General features: G+C 45.8%; 1 protein-coding gene across 5 annotated transcripts in view; it reads left to right on the top strand.

Moving 5' to 3' along the window:
* SETBP1 (SET binding protein 1) overlaps positions 1-14,421 on the top strand; it is a 265,947-nt gene that overhangs the window by 19,271 nt on the left and 232,255 nt on the right. The gene's annotated exons all lie outside the window — the stretch shown is intronic.

The following is a 14,421-nucleotide window of genomic DNA, read 5'->3' as shown; positions in this document are numbered from 1 at the left end:
CTGGACAAATTGATCTGGGATTTAGGCACCCACTGATAAGGGCTTGGGTCACGGTTTTGGTTTTCCTGCTCATGCAGCTTTGATCCTTCTTCTCCCATTCCTTATACATGTGATGGGTGCTCAAAGGGCTATGTGAAGCCTTGAGGAGGCTAATTGCCACCACCTCTTCCTGAAGAAATGCTCCTCAGCAGATTGACTTAGACCAAAATTTTCAGGACTCAAAATCACTTTTTTAAGCATTGATATTTCCCATTGACTCAAGGCAGAGCCCAGGGAGATTAACATCACTCACTTTTGGAGTACTTTTCTTACAAGCAGAACTTGAAAACAAACTAAAAAAAAACCAATTCAAGGGGATTTTTTTCTCTTAATCTTTTAAGTGATGTAGTGTATGGGCATAAAAGAGGTAGCTCTTTTTAACACAGCAGAGGTTTGGCCCTATAACACTTTTAGAAGAGATTTTCCCACCTACTGAAAAGGATGAGCTGCCTTCTTAGCACCAAGCAATGTCTAATTTCCACTTTTCTGTCCTCCCTGAATGTTTGTAGAGGTCTCAGGGGAAACAGCAGTTTTATGAGACTATGCTCAGTGATAGCAAAGATGTCACAAGCAATCCTTCCATAGCTATGTAGAGGAAAAAAAAAGAACTGCAAACCCCTGCTTACTACGTATGGGCTGTGGAGAATATGACTGCATAAAATCAGAGCCTTCTTTTCTATGTATCACCCAGTCTGATGGGCATGAAAGGTGTGTTCTTTTCTGTGTGGTCATCCAAAAAGGTTGAATAAATAAAGCTGAGCATACGGAAGTTATGCGCAAAAAAACCCCAAACAAAAACCAAACAAACCCAGTGGGGACAATAGTTGAAAAAAGGCACCTTGTAGCATGGTTATCCTCAGGGTGATGACTTTATTGCAGGAGGATAAGGAGCTTGAAAGAAACAGACCATGGCTCAGACACGGCTGCATCCAGCTTGCACCTGTGTTTTGAGGTCCGAGTTGGCTGGAGCTGTGTTCACACACACCCTGTTCTCAAGCTGGGAGCGCTTTGGGTCAACACTGGTCTAATCTGGCCATTAAAACAAACAAAAAAACCTCAGCACCCAGCAGGTGGGTGCTCTGAGCAGATGGGGAGAAGGCTGCTGCCCCGGTGCACCATTAGCATAACACCCAACGGCTGCAGAGCGGCAGCTGCTGAGCCGCAGCTGCAGCAGAGATGTCCCCGGCAGGGGTCTGGAAGACCCCAGTGCTGTGATCTCAAGGGGTGTGCCTGATGCCTGGAAAGCTACAGCCTGCATCATCAGGATGGGGAATAACCTGCATCCCTGCAGCCGGGGGGATTTCACACACGCCTGCCGCTCGGCTCGTGGTGTTCCAGGATCAGGCTGTGAACACCTTGCATCAAGGGGTGATCAAAGGCACTGCAGAAAGGAAGGCTGGGAGCGAGTGGGAGAAAAGTTCCGGTGCTGGCAGAATGATTTCTCCTATGGCCAATATCTATCTTGTGATGGGCACAGAAATTTTTTGGGGAAAGATAACTGGGAGGAAACAGCAAGTTGAAATTAGCATGGATATATAGCTCTCTGGTCTATCTGTGTTTCCCTGGAAGAGCAGAGCACGCAGGAACCCTCTGCATTTACTCTCTGGTCTATCTGTGTGTTTCCCTGGAAGAGCAGAGCATGCAGGAGCCCTCTGCATTTACTTGCAGAACCATTGAGAGCTGCAGTAGTGGTTGTGGGGGAAAAAAAAAAGTGATTTGTCACATTTAAATGGTTTTGGCGGTTTTGAAATTTCAGCGTTAGGCTGTTTTGATTGCCTGTTGCTTTAATCAGCACAAGCTCCAGAAAAGCAGCTCCTGGCAGCAGAAGGAGGGAACAACACATTTAAAGAGTGGGACAGACCTTCAGCTGGCATCAATCCACTGTCCTTTATGGATTTTTGCCAGGAGAGTTTGGCCCAATGTACACATTTCCCTTGCACATGTTTCAGAGCATTATTTGGGTTTACCACCTTGCTCGTAGATGCAAAGAATATACACAGACTGAGCTGCAAGTGCCATTCTTGTGCCTCTTCTGGGTGGGAGTGGTTGTCCTGCACATCATGGAGTAGCACCCAAATTTATTTTTCCCCTGAGGAAGTGCAAACTCTATCAGGACTTGAAAAATCCCCTTAGCTTGTTGCATAATATTTCCAGCTACATCTCCAGCAGTCCCCAGTGCTTTGAAATACCACTTCAGCATTCTTGCAGGAGTTTCAATACACACAGCACAGAGAGCAAGTAATGAAAACATGGAAGCAATTTAAGTAACAGCATGTGGGTACACAAAGGACTGGTAATGCCAGCAATGTAAAAAGGGACTCTGAACTGGGGATATAGCATTTATTCAGTGGCCACTTAGGGAGGAAGAAGATATGCCCGTTTCTAAGCTTTACACTGCTCTGCTAATTAGGCAATAGGGGTTAGTGCTTGATTTCTAAAGCTGTGGTCCAGAGAGCAGCGGTGATTAGAAGGGGACTCTGTGGAGAGCCATGATGCTCGTGTGCTGAGGCCCAGGGTTTTTGCCTTTGATTCCAGCTGCTACACTATATTAAAAGACATAAACATGCATTAAATACTTTCCTCATGTTGCTTTTCCGTGTGAGCAATCGCCCCAGGGATGTTATGCGATCCTGAATGGGAAGGGAGGGAATTCAGGAGAGGATCTTGCTGGGTGCAGTTGCTGATGCCCCGGAGTGGGGAGGGAGGCAGGGGCTGAGAGAATACCAGCGTTGGGAACCTCTGCTCTGCTGGCTTGAACGCCTGGCTGCAGCCCAACAACTTTTGGGGTTTCTTTTAAGTCCACATTATGCCAAGTTTCACATCGGCTTCCCTCACTTGAAAAAAGAGTAAGGGTAGTTTCCTAACCCTTTTCCCGGGGCTGCTCAGAAGTTGAATCATAGTTTGAGCTGCTTCTTTGGCTGCTTGTGTGGCAGTTGGAAAGGGCACAAAAGTTCTGTAAGAGTTTTCTCTTGTTTCAACCCTTTGGCACCTGGGGATGGAGCAGGCTGAACTGTTGCCACCTCTAAACCCACAAATAGCTCCATTTCATTTAGTCTTATTGGAGAGGGGGAGAGGGAGGGAGGGAGGGAAGAAAAAAGCCAGGAGCCCAGAGGATGTCCTGCTGGCAGGCTGGCAAGCCCAGCAGCTGCTGCTCTCTCACCTGCAGTAGGGTTGTTCGAGTCAACCACCTCAGCAACACTAAAGGTGCATTTTCCTTCAGATAAGGAAACATTATCAGTCTGGAAGAATATAGAAAGTGTGGCACCAAATGCAATGAAGCAACCTATCAGCATTCCCTGCCTGCCATGTAGCATTTAACAAGTCCCAGATGAACAGTTATTTCTCTGGTTTTGTTTTATTTCCTTTTTTTGTCCCTTCCCTGCATTTGTTTATTGGGGTTTTTTTCTCTTCTCTTATGTCTGCAAGCACTTAATTTTCTACCCCTTCTTTCTTTAGGCACAAAGGTTCTTTGCAGCTTTCATCATATGCATAATGTCCTTCAGAGGATGTAAGCTTGTGGTTTGGTAATTATTACTGCACTAGGGTTTTTTGAGAGCTTGGGATGGGTGAATGCATTTTACTGCTGAGAGATAAGCACAGCAGCAAGTCAATTGGAAGTAAAGCTTCCTTGTGTGTAGTCAGAGGAAACTCTATCTCTGGATTTTCTAGCAATGTTTTTTTTTTTTCTTTGAGTTTTTGTAGGTGTTAGCCATTTCTCTGCAGGAAGCAGTTCTAACACTTTCTCCCTTGAAATTCAATTCACAGTCTCCCTTTTCACTGCCCCACATATGCAACTTTTTCTGGTGATTCACCTTTCCTTAAAGACTCTCTCATTCACATGCTCTCACCATTGATGATGCTAAATTGATTTTTACCTTTTTTTTCTTTTATATTCTTTTATTATATTTCTATGTTCTTTACATATATATTTGTAGGTCTTTAGCTTATCATGGTATTTATTGCTAGCATTTCACCTCCTCTATTAGACAAAAAGAAAACATGAATTCCCTAGCAGCTCCAAGCTGGGGGTCCAAGGTTAGATTCCTGGGGAAGCCAAGGTTGAAAACAGCTGTTCGAGCCATATTTTCATAAAGTTAAGTTCCTGTCCAAAAGAGAGGGAATTGAAGGAATGTTGAACTGGGAAGGAATTACCTCCCCACTGATGTTTCTAGGTGGGGATTTCTGTCAGATATGCTAATTTGCTGAACATATAAAAAATAAGTATGTGTTATGCCACGGGTCCATCTTCGGCGTTTTCCACCTGGCGAACTGTGCACCTAAGGATCCTGATAAAGGTAACCCCTTTTTATCACCTAACAGTGTCTGGCTTGTGATTTTAGGACCAGTAAAAAGGCATCACTGCCTGCCTTCTTTTTCCACAGAAGATCACAAGTGCTCCCCCTCCTTTCCTTCCCCCTTCTTTTCATTGATGACTGCACATTGCACTTTCCCTCCAGGTTCTCGTGTGCATCCGCAGCTCTTGCTGCATTACCCCTGTGCTGGACTCATCTCCCCGGTGATTTGTGTGCATGATCATCCAATTGCTCACCATGCATGCTTATCCCTCTTTGCTAGGGGCATCCCTGTGCAAGATGTCATCTGAGTCAGCTCTTCCTGTTGTGATCCCAAACGTGGCCCAGGGGGTTGACGTAAGTGCTTGCTCTCTGTGGCCTAGCAAGGAAAAGAAGGCACTTGCGGGCTAGTTGTACCTGCTTGATTTGTAGCTTCTATTTCTTCCCCTCCCTCTCCCCCCACTCCCCAAAGGATGGAACAGCCACAGTCCCTTCAGCTTGGACCTGTTTCTGTGCTGGTTTAGTCCTTGTTCTTTCTTTGTAAAGCTTTGAGGCAGCTCTACGTGATGCTTGTGGTGGGTACCTGGAGCTCACACCAGCAGAGCTCAGACCAGCTCAGCCTCTTCCCAGGTTATGGTATAATGGTAGAGCCCCAGAAGTGCCAGCACAGTGGAGGAGTGTTCTCCTAGCTGCGTCCAAGGCGAAACTGGCTCTTGAGCAGCTGAGAGATCAATGCAGAGCTGCTCTAACAGGCACAAAGCTCCTGGCATTTTTAGTCTTTCTACACAAGTGCATGGCTGCAAAGATACACAAACTCAGCTCTTTGACAGTCATCCCAGGTGCCCTTCAGGCTAGCTTTTCTTTCTACCACATTGTTGAAGGCACAAATGAAACAGCTGCAGTTTGGTGGTCCCCCACCTCAGGTATCTTAGGCTCACAGCAAAAAAAGAACAGGAATGAATGGTGGGGTTTTTTTTTTTTGGTTTTTTGGTTTGTGTTTGTGAAAAAAAATATTTCTTCACTTAAGAAACCAGTTTTTCCAGGAGGTAAGGACAACTTAGATTTATCCTGGTCCATGAAGACACCTGAGGTGCTCACACTGGGAGCTGAGTCATCTTGATCCCCTGCATAGCCATCTGGAGGAGGCTGGTCCCACCTGAAGGTGGTTCAAAGCCTCTCCATGAAGAGCTGGAGGGCTGGATCCCCGGTTTTAACCCTTCCTTCTTCTCCAAAGCTTGCTGGAGAAGTGTCTGTCTTGCATAATGTCCTGGATATCTGGATATTTTGTGACAGGAATAAGGCAGAGTGTCTTTTCCAGCTCAGTGCTCTGCCTGAGCCAGCTTGATGCCCATCCCTCAGTTCTGTCTGTTCCCAAAGAACTGTGCTTTTTTTTTTTTTTCAACTAGTCAAGTGGGTGCTAAAGGAGCAAACATCTGTCACTGAAGGGATGGGCTGAAGAAATATAAGCAGGCTTTTTCTGCTGAACACAGAGTGCCAAACAAGGAAGACTTGGTGTACTTGATTAGCTGCCATATGACCATGGCTTGGGGAAGCTGTCTGTGTTGAGGACAGGTTTTGTTTTGCAGCAGTCTCTCCCTCCCACAGCTGAGTTTCGATGGCCTTCTGTGACATTTCCTTGTTTACCTGTGCTGTGTTTTTCTCTTCCAACCATGACAAAATATCCACAGACCTGGTATTGGGATCGAGGAGATGATGCAAGGAGGCAAATGGGACAAGTGCAGGAAGCTGGGGGTCCAGGTGGAGGTCCTTAGCCCCACTCACCAAACTGCAGAAGGACAGGGTGCAAACCCTTGGCCAAGTTGGTGCATGTGTGTTGTTTCGAAAGCACCATGGCCTCCAGGCTAACAGAGAAGGAGATGTGATGTGCTGGCATGTACACCCAGGGCTGCAAACTGGTTGTGTTTTCATTCACAGGGATTTTGGGGTGTCAGTCCTTCGTGTACATGATTGTGTTCTTCCAGCATCAGCTTTTCCCTGCAGTTCTTCCTTCCTCCCCTTCCAGGCATGCCTGACCACAGATACCTTTTGATTTACTAACAGACTTTTCATCTTGACTTCCTTTTTCACACAAACACACACACACAGAGCCAGCCCCCTCAGGTCAGGTCTAATTCTTCCCATGCTTCATTCCCAAATGTGTTTCTCACTGGCTTCATTCTCTGCCCAGCCAGTAGGACTGTGATAGACCCATCTTAGTTCATTTGAAGGGAAAGTGTGTCTTTACCTGGTGCCCTCAGCTTGTTTTTTCTTTAGCATTTTTAAAGGAACAGAGACTTGCAAAAATTGGTTTTTGGCCACTTTCCTCCTATGTGACTTCTCTGGTGTCTAGTGATGAATGAACTTTTCAGATAAGCCCTTTTTGGGAGCCTCTCAGAGTTCCCTTTCTTCTTAAAATAGTTCCCAGAGAACAATTTGAACAAAATATCTTAGAATATTTTATCCTAAAGATTGTGATTTTCTATCACATTTGATGAAAACTGGACAAAATATTCAAAAAACAATGAGGAGAGAGGATTGTGCAGGCAGGCAAGGATTTTGTGTGTGCATTTACATACACACGAACATTGTGCAACCATGTTAGCCTTGTTTCCTTAGGAAACTGGTCTAAAAATATCCAGAATAAACATTAATTGTTTTTCTTTTTTAATGTTGAGACTTTTCAATTCTTGGACCTTAAAATTATTCCATTTCAGATGTGATCCTCGAGGACGAGTTCAGTTAGCTGTGTTTTCATAAGAGTGTTATTTTCCACTTCTTGACATGATTTCTAACACAAGTTAGGCCAGTGGCTGTTGGCTTCTTAATTTCAGGACATAAAGTGCATTTCAGGACATTTCTACATCATGGTTATATTTGGACTCTGAGCTGCAGGTGGTTGCTATGAGGAAAGGAATGCCAAGCCATGGTGTGTGTATCAGTAGCATGACACTGCTTCCCTGTAGGATGGACAGCAAATTCTACTTCTCCAGGCTGGGCAGAGTAGTTATTATCAGTCCAAACATCTTATTTTTCTTTTTTCTAGGAGCTGTGGGCTAGCAGTGAAAAGAACAGCATGAGGGCTAAGGTGTTGTACTACCGGTTGCAAATGGGATTGTATACCTGAGATCTGGCTTGGACTGTGGCCAAGACAGATTAGCTGAAGATGAGGACATGGTCAACTACAGCTGTGTTTGCAGAACCAAATGGGGTTTTAAGGTGCTGTCCCATGCTGCTGTTGTGCATCCATGTCTGCTGTTGGCTGGTCCTGTACAAAGGAAGGCATCAGGAGAGCCTGTCTTCCCACAAGAATTTCACAAATTCTGTAGAGAGGAGGAGAAGTGGAACTCTCTTGTCTCTTAGTACAGAATGTGAAATAGAGCAATGAGATTAAGTGACTCACTCAAGGAACCTGTCACAGGCCGGGTTAATGCACAAACTTTTTTCACTGAGCTGTGGTTACTTAACCATGACACAGATGAGTCTCCCAGGGGTGGCCTCATCTCCAAGCATGGAAAGCAGAGCCCTCCTGGAAACCAGTCCTCTTCTAGTTGTCATTTAAACAGATCAATTTGTTTCAAAATGGTTAACGCTCTGCATCTTCACTGCTCACTTAAAAATAAAACTTATCTCAGGGAAATGCTAGGGCTGGATGCAGAAATAAGGGGGCGGAGTTTTGGGGCCAGCATGCAAGCAGTTGACCTAGATGCCCTTAATAATCCCTTCTGTTCTGTAAACCCTACAATGTGGTAAGAGTTGAATGAGGAATATCTACTGGAGGACTCATTATCTCTTCATCAGTTTCTCATGGCTCTCTCTCACCTGGGTGGCAAGGTTTACAGAGAGAGATGGTATCTTTTTATCGACATTGGGTGTTACAAAAACTCTACCACTAGAAACTTGGGTGGTTCATTGAGGAATTCCAGTACTTTGCAGCATCCTAACTTCATGGGAGCTGCTCTCCCTCCACATGGCTGAAAGATGAGAATCAGCCCAGAGGGGATTTGTGGGTAATTCTGACTTGCCCAATACTCTGGCTTTCCAAAGGAATGTGGTGGCACAAGCAAATGAGCCAGAGGACATGGCTCCCCTTTCTCCAAACTGAGGACTATGACAAGGACAGGGCTGAGCACTGGACTTCTGTGAGTCACCACGATCACACCCTTGCCTCACTGCAGGGCGAGTCACTGCTTCCCCAGCTGGTGCTTCTGTGAGAAGGCATTTCTGTAACATGGTTGGGAAACATTTCCCAGGAGGATGTGCAGGAAACAGTTTCCTCATACCTCCGAGGTAGAGCTTACACTGGGATTACTACATAGACTTTTATCTATGTAGTAGATGGAGACTCTAGCAGAGTCTCCCCTGCTCCTCAGTAGAACATTGTGCCAGCCTGGGTAGCTACACCAAAATTTTACCTGTGGTATTGCCAGGTGGGTAATTTGATGAAAGGTCACCCTTAAGACTAAGAAAAGTAGACCTGAGGCAGATTTTTTTTTTCCACTGGGTAGCAGCAGCACTAACAGGGTCTTGGTCAGCCCTCATTTCTGCCTCCCATCAAAGTCTATTCAGATGCTGTGACAGTCCCTACATTAGTCACCTATCTAATCCACATTAATAGGGAGCTTTAAGGCACTTCTTTATTGCATCTTCCACTGGGAACTGATGCTGTTGGATTTACAAGGTATTCTGGTTCTTATATCCCATGCTGTGTGCAGGTTGGATGTGAATAATTAATTTGTCCTGTCCATTTTCTGACATGGTGTCCACTAGCACACAGCTGGTGAAGTTCTCTTCCCAAAGACAGCATCTTGCTTTCCATGGGATACTTTTCTTCAATAATTTATGCAATCAGCAGGACAAATACCCTCCAGCCTTTTCTCTCTCTTTGGTCTTAGTTCCATTGCACCACTTGTAATTATATTCCTGATTAAAAATGGGAGGGCGGGGGGGAGGGGGGTGGGATGGGAAAGCCTGTTTGCTGCTGTGACTACAGCACAGCCATCACAGGAAGAAATGAGGAGAGGGCGATGGGGAGGGACTGATCTGTCCTTAGGCCGCCAGCTCTGGGCGTGGGCAGGAGCTGCTCTTAGTCACTGGGGGACAGCGACTGACAGTGTGCTCCTTGGGAATCTGTGACAAAACAGGGCGGCTCTGCGGGAGGGCAGCACATCCTTTGCTGCTCCCTGTGCTTTGGCTGGCAGCTGTGGTGTATAACCAAGCCATGCTTCATCCTTGGAGCCAGATTGGGTCCTTGGGATGTGAAGCTCTGGGCTGTAGTTTGGATGTTCATGTTATCTAGAGGACGTTTTAAAGAAAAAGGAAGGCAGCTTGTGATACACAGCCAGATGCTCAACCTGAGGCATTTGAGTGTGATAGAAGGGCTGGCAGTGATTTACTGCTGGTTTTCTGCATTTGCTGGAGTTCATATCACTGATATATATGCAAGAGTTTGGTAAAGCAGGACTGTTGCAAATTACTCTCTAAATAAGTCTTTTACTATCTATACGTTACTTTGGCCACTGAATTTCACTTCAACCTGCTTAGATGTTGGTGTTGAAGATTGTCCTACGGTAGTGAAAAGGTGGGCGATGGAAACCCTGTCTCTTTTCAGTCGATCTGACCACACTTAATCTAATATACTCAGCACGAGCCCATGGGGTACAGCAGCTGCGTGCTGGAGATAGAAGTCGACTCAGTCCATCTTGGCCACATGGTTTAATAGGCCTATGAAATCTCTGGGTCAAAGGCCAGCCACCATGCCCATCTTTGTCACATCTCAGTGATGTGTATCCTGGCAGGTTTTCCTTTTTGTTCCTCCCCGGCATGGAAAGAACCATCTGCCAGGTTGGCTTTCATAAGAATTTTGAAAAATACCAATTTCCCTTTGTTGAGTGGGGTGGGTGTGAGGGGGTAGGGGCACACAGGACAGAAGGAGGAAGGAGAGCCTGACCTAAAACCAAGCCAGTATTTTCAGGGATTTTAGAATAGCTTGTATTGTGTTTTCTACTCCCCAAGGAAGGGTTGTCCTCTTTCTTCTTTTCTCTTTGATTCGATTCCCTGCCACTCTGCGAGCAAGTCAGAAGCTGCAGCTGCTGCTGTCAGCTGGGAAGGGAGTCCCCTTGTTTAAAAACCATGTGTTAATCCCTGGTTAGAAAAAGTAGCAATGCTTTATGCTCCCCTTATAGCCTCCTTTTCTCTCTGCATCTTGACTGCCTGCCCGCAAACTTGCCACTTGTGTGAAAAGAGATGCAGGTTAACACCAAAGAGACTCAACAAAGACCACAGGTAGCATGAAAGTCTGTAAATAAGCCTAAAGCCTGGGCAAAGTGACCAAATACAGTTTTGAGAGCAGGGAGGGAATCAGAAAGGACAAGTGTTTATGAGGTCTGGGGACACCTTTAGGAGTAAGGGGAGCTGTTTTTGTCATAGCTGTTGGACACAGATGGGTAGAAGTGTTTGCTCAAGGGGCCTGTGCTTTGTTCCCAAGGAAAAGCCAGCAGCCCAGTGGGAGAGGAATTTAAACAGTGAGGTAAGGAGAAAGGAGGATTTGGGCTCTGCCAGATGGACACAGCCATGCAGGCAGTGCTGGAGAGGGTCTGATGGGTAAATAAGAGGCCCAAGGGGCTCAGTAAGTTTACCATCAGGTGTGATACCACAGCATTGATGGGTGAGCGCAAAAGGTGGCCTGAGGCTGAAACAGGAGAGAAAGAAAGGGTTTTGATTTCGACCATCAAAAAACACCTTCCTATCTTTTCTAGTAGAACAAGAAAATGAATCACCACAAAGACAGGGAAAAGGGACTTAGATGATGGATGGTACTTACAGAAAATTGAAGGCAGCGCCCTGTAACTGTTACAGATCACAGAATGATTTGGGTTGGAAACCCTTGCCACAGGCAGAGACAACTTTAGACCATGTCACCTTTAATGATAGAAAAGAACGCAGGTTTCCAGCTCTTTCCTAAGGTTTTGAAGCAGAAAATTGAGGCAGACAGCGGTGCGACACCCGGGGCCACTGGAGAAGGCATCCCACCACCCACTGCCCCGACTGCGGGCAGGATCCCTGCTCCCGCCCCATGCAGGATCCCTGCTCCCGCCCCATGGCTTGGCGGGATCGGTCATTCCCCCACCACGGCCCAGATCTCCCCGTCCACAGGCTGCAAGAAACAACAGGGCTCCCTGCAGGCTTTTCCTGCCACCCTGTCCTAGATGTGCCGCTGCGGGCAGACCAGCGACGCCCACCCACCATGGGCGGCAGGTGGGCCACAGCTCCGGCGCTCGGGCCGCTTCCCAGCGGATCACCCGTGAGCCCTGCTCCGCGCTTCGGGTGACAGGAAGGAGCCAGCAGGCACGGCCTGTGCCCCACGCTGCTGCCGTGCCTTCCCCGCCGCGGCCCCTCGTTAATAAAGAGGTGTAATTGGGAGCCCTCCCTCCATCCCGTCTGGTGCGAGGCCATTTGTGTGCCGGAGGAGGAGGAGGGGCAGGCCCGGCTCTGAGGGGGGAGGTGGCGGCGGGGGAGAGAGAGGGGGAGAGAGAGGGAGAGAGGGAGGGAGGGAGGGAAATCGCCTTTGTTTGTTCAAGTAATTTAGGCCTCAGATGTTTTTGAGAAAGAAAAGCAAAAGAAAGGTTTGATCGGCGCTGGCGAAGGTGAGCTCCTGGTGCATAAAAAAGGAGCAGACGGGACCAAGTGCACGAAAGTAGTGCTGGATTTAAGCGTTTTGCATTTGCATTTGCTTCTCAAGTTTGCCAGGCGAGATGCGAATCTTGGAAGAAGCCCAACCAGTAACAAAAAACAAACAAACAAAAAAATAACCAAATGAGCAAAAAAAAAAAAAAAAAAAAAAAAAAAAATCCAGGAAAGAAGTTTGGTCTGCTTAGCTTGCTGAAAGGAAAATAGGAGAGTTGTTGGGTTTTGCAGCCAATGAATTTTGTTTCTGTTTTATATGTGCAAGCACATTGCTATTGGAGTCAAGATTTTCTATTTCATGTGTACGGGACACACTGCCTTTGGTGTTAAGAGTGCAGCTCTCCTATGCCTCCCCGTTTGCCATCAACCCCATTAGACATCTCTTTTTTAAAATCTGAATACAAAAATCAAACAAAACAAGTGACAAACACTCTTCTGTTCATTTTAGGTTGAAGTAAAACTCATATTTAAGCCTCATTGAAAGACCTAAACTAAGCTGAAAATGTCTGCACTGTGAAGGGTGGGCTTTGCCATTGAAACCCCTGTGTTTCAACTGTGTGAAAGTTGCAGAAAAATGCACATGGGACATGCAGAATTTTTTTTTTTTTTTTAAGTTAGAGAATAGGGTAGTGGTGTGAAAGAAAGAATTAGTTATGGCAAATCTTATTAGTGTCCATTGTAAGCAGAGAAGCAGAGACATACGGGACCACTTGCAAAATTTTTTCTTGTTTATTCAGCTTCGTAACCGAAGCAAATTTTTTTGCATAGTGTCATTTATTTGGCAGCTGGGGGTGGGGGGTGTGGAAGGTGTGCATCTATATGAAGCAAAAAGGGGCGAAGAGAGAACACGGTATTGGTATTCCATTAAAAGTGATGCTCAGTGCTTTGTTTGTCAGGTTTTGGCAGGGCTTTTTGCTTTGAAAGCCATTCAGAGAGGATCGAAGCAGATGGCAGGGAGATCCTGTTTGTGTTATTTTTGGACATTCCCATTGAAAGTCTCAGATTGTTGTCCTTTTTCCTCCTTCCCCCACTCATGCATGTTCTTCTTCCTTCCTTTCTCCTTTCCTTCTTGAGAACATTTTTTTTTTTTTTTAAGCATATATTATTAATCATACAACATCACCTAAAAGCTGGGTGTGTTTCTGATGAACCAAGCTGTGGCTAGTTTATATTTTTGTCTGTCTAAATTCCAACAAAGCAGTGGGAGGACTGTGTCCCGAAGCAGTACAAGCAGAGTTAAGAGAGTGAGCTGGGACTGCCGTTTTGTGGGGTTCATCTCAACAGCAGCACATCTCCCTGGCAGACCAGCAGCTGTATTAAGCCCAGGCAGCAAGTTTAGATTGAAGGTCTCTGATAAAACAACTTTAGTGACCCCCATCCTTTCTAAGCTCTTGTGGAGGAGAGGACCAGCTGTAGATAGAGTGGAAAACTGAACTAGCCCCTGGCTCTTTGTGGTGGTCTTTCCATGTCACTGGTTGGATTCGTTGGTCTCAGGCAGCCTGGAAAGCTTTTGTTCTGGCATTATCAGTGCCCAGATTGTGGTAGCAAGAGAGAACTTCATTGCCTCACGTTGCTGGTATAAACAGCTTCCCTGAGCAGTAATTTAGTTTTGAATAACAGCACTGGAAATGTCTGCAGCACTTTTCATGTGGAAGTCTTCACAGAAGCCCTTCACAACCTTTGTGCAGGAAATCCAGCGAAGCTGAGCCTGGTCCAATCAGTTAAAGCACTTGGCTAGCCCAGGTCTGTCAGCGGGGATGTGCACACACAAGGAGGATGGGAGGTCTTGGCTGCAGTTGGTATCCAAAAGTTCAGGTGATTCACCCGAAGCTCCTCCAGATGATTAAATCTCTTAAACTAAGCTGGAAATCTCGAGGAAACAAGCATTATCATGCTCATTCTGTCAGTGGTTATTCCCAGATAGAAGCAGATATTTAAATCCTCAAGTCTTTGCATCAGGTGATATTAGCAGTACTTTGGCACAGGAAAATGGTTTACAAGGACATAAAGCTTTGGCCCAGAAAAAGAAGCAAATGAACTTTACAGGTTTCACTTTTACTACTGTAACACTAAAACACAGATCAGCACAGTTTGTGTTTGAGTTCAAGGTGATGATTCATCTTGGTTTTTAGATTGATTGAACCTGTATACCCACATCCTCAATATTTTTTTCTTTTTTTTTTTTTTTTTTTTGTAACTGGTGCACTGAGGGAATCCACTTCATAAACTCTCATTTTGTTCTCAATTGAATGAACACTCAGAAGTCTTTCATGGGCATTGCAGCACCTGAGTTTCAGTGCTGTAGTTGCAAGGTGGTAGTGGGTGACCCCGTTATGTGTGATGTCCCTTGAGGTGAATTTTGTTGGCTGCAATAAGATCTGGAGGGGAAAAAATAAAAAAAAAAACC

This window comes from Anomalospiza imberbis, chromosome Z (genome assembly GCF_031753505.1).
Source record: "Anomalospiza imberbis isolate Cuckoo-Finch-1a 21T00152 chromosome Z, ASM3175350v1, whole genome shotgun sequence".
NCBI classification, from domain to species: Eukaryota; Metazoa; Chordata; class Aves; order Passeriformes; family Viduidae; genus Anomalospiza; species Anomalospiza imberbis.
This window is presented reverse-complemented; position numbering and strand designations above follow the sequence as displayed.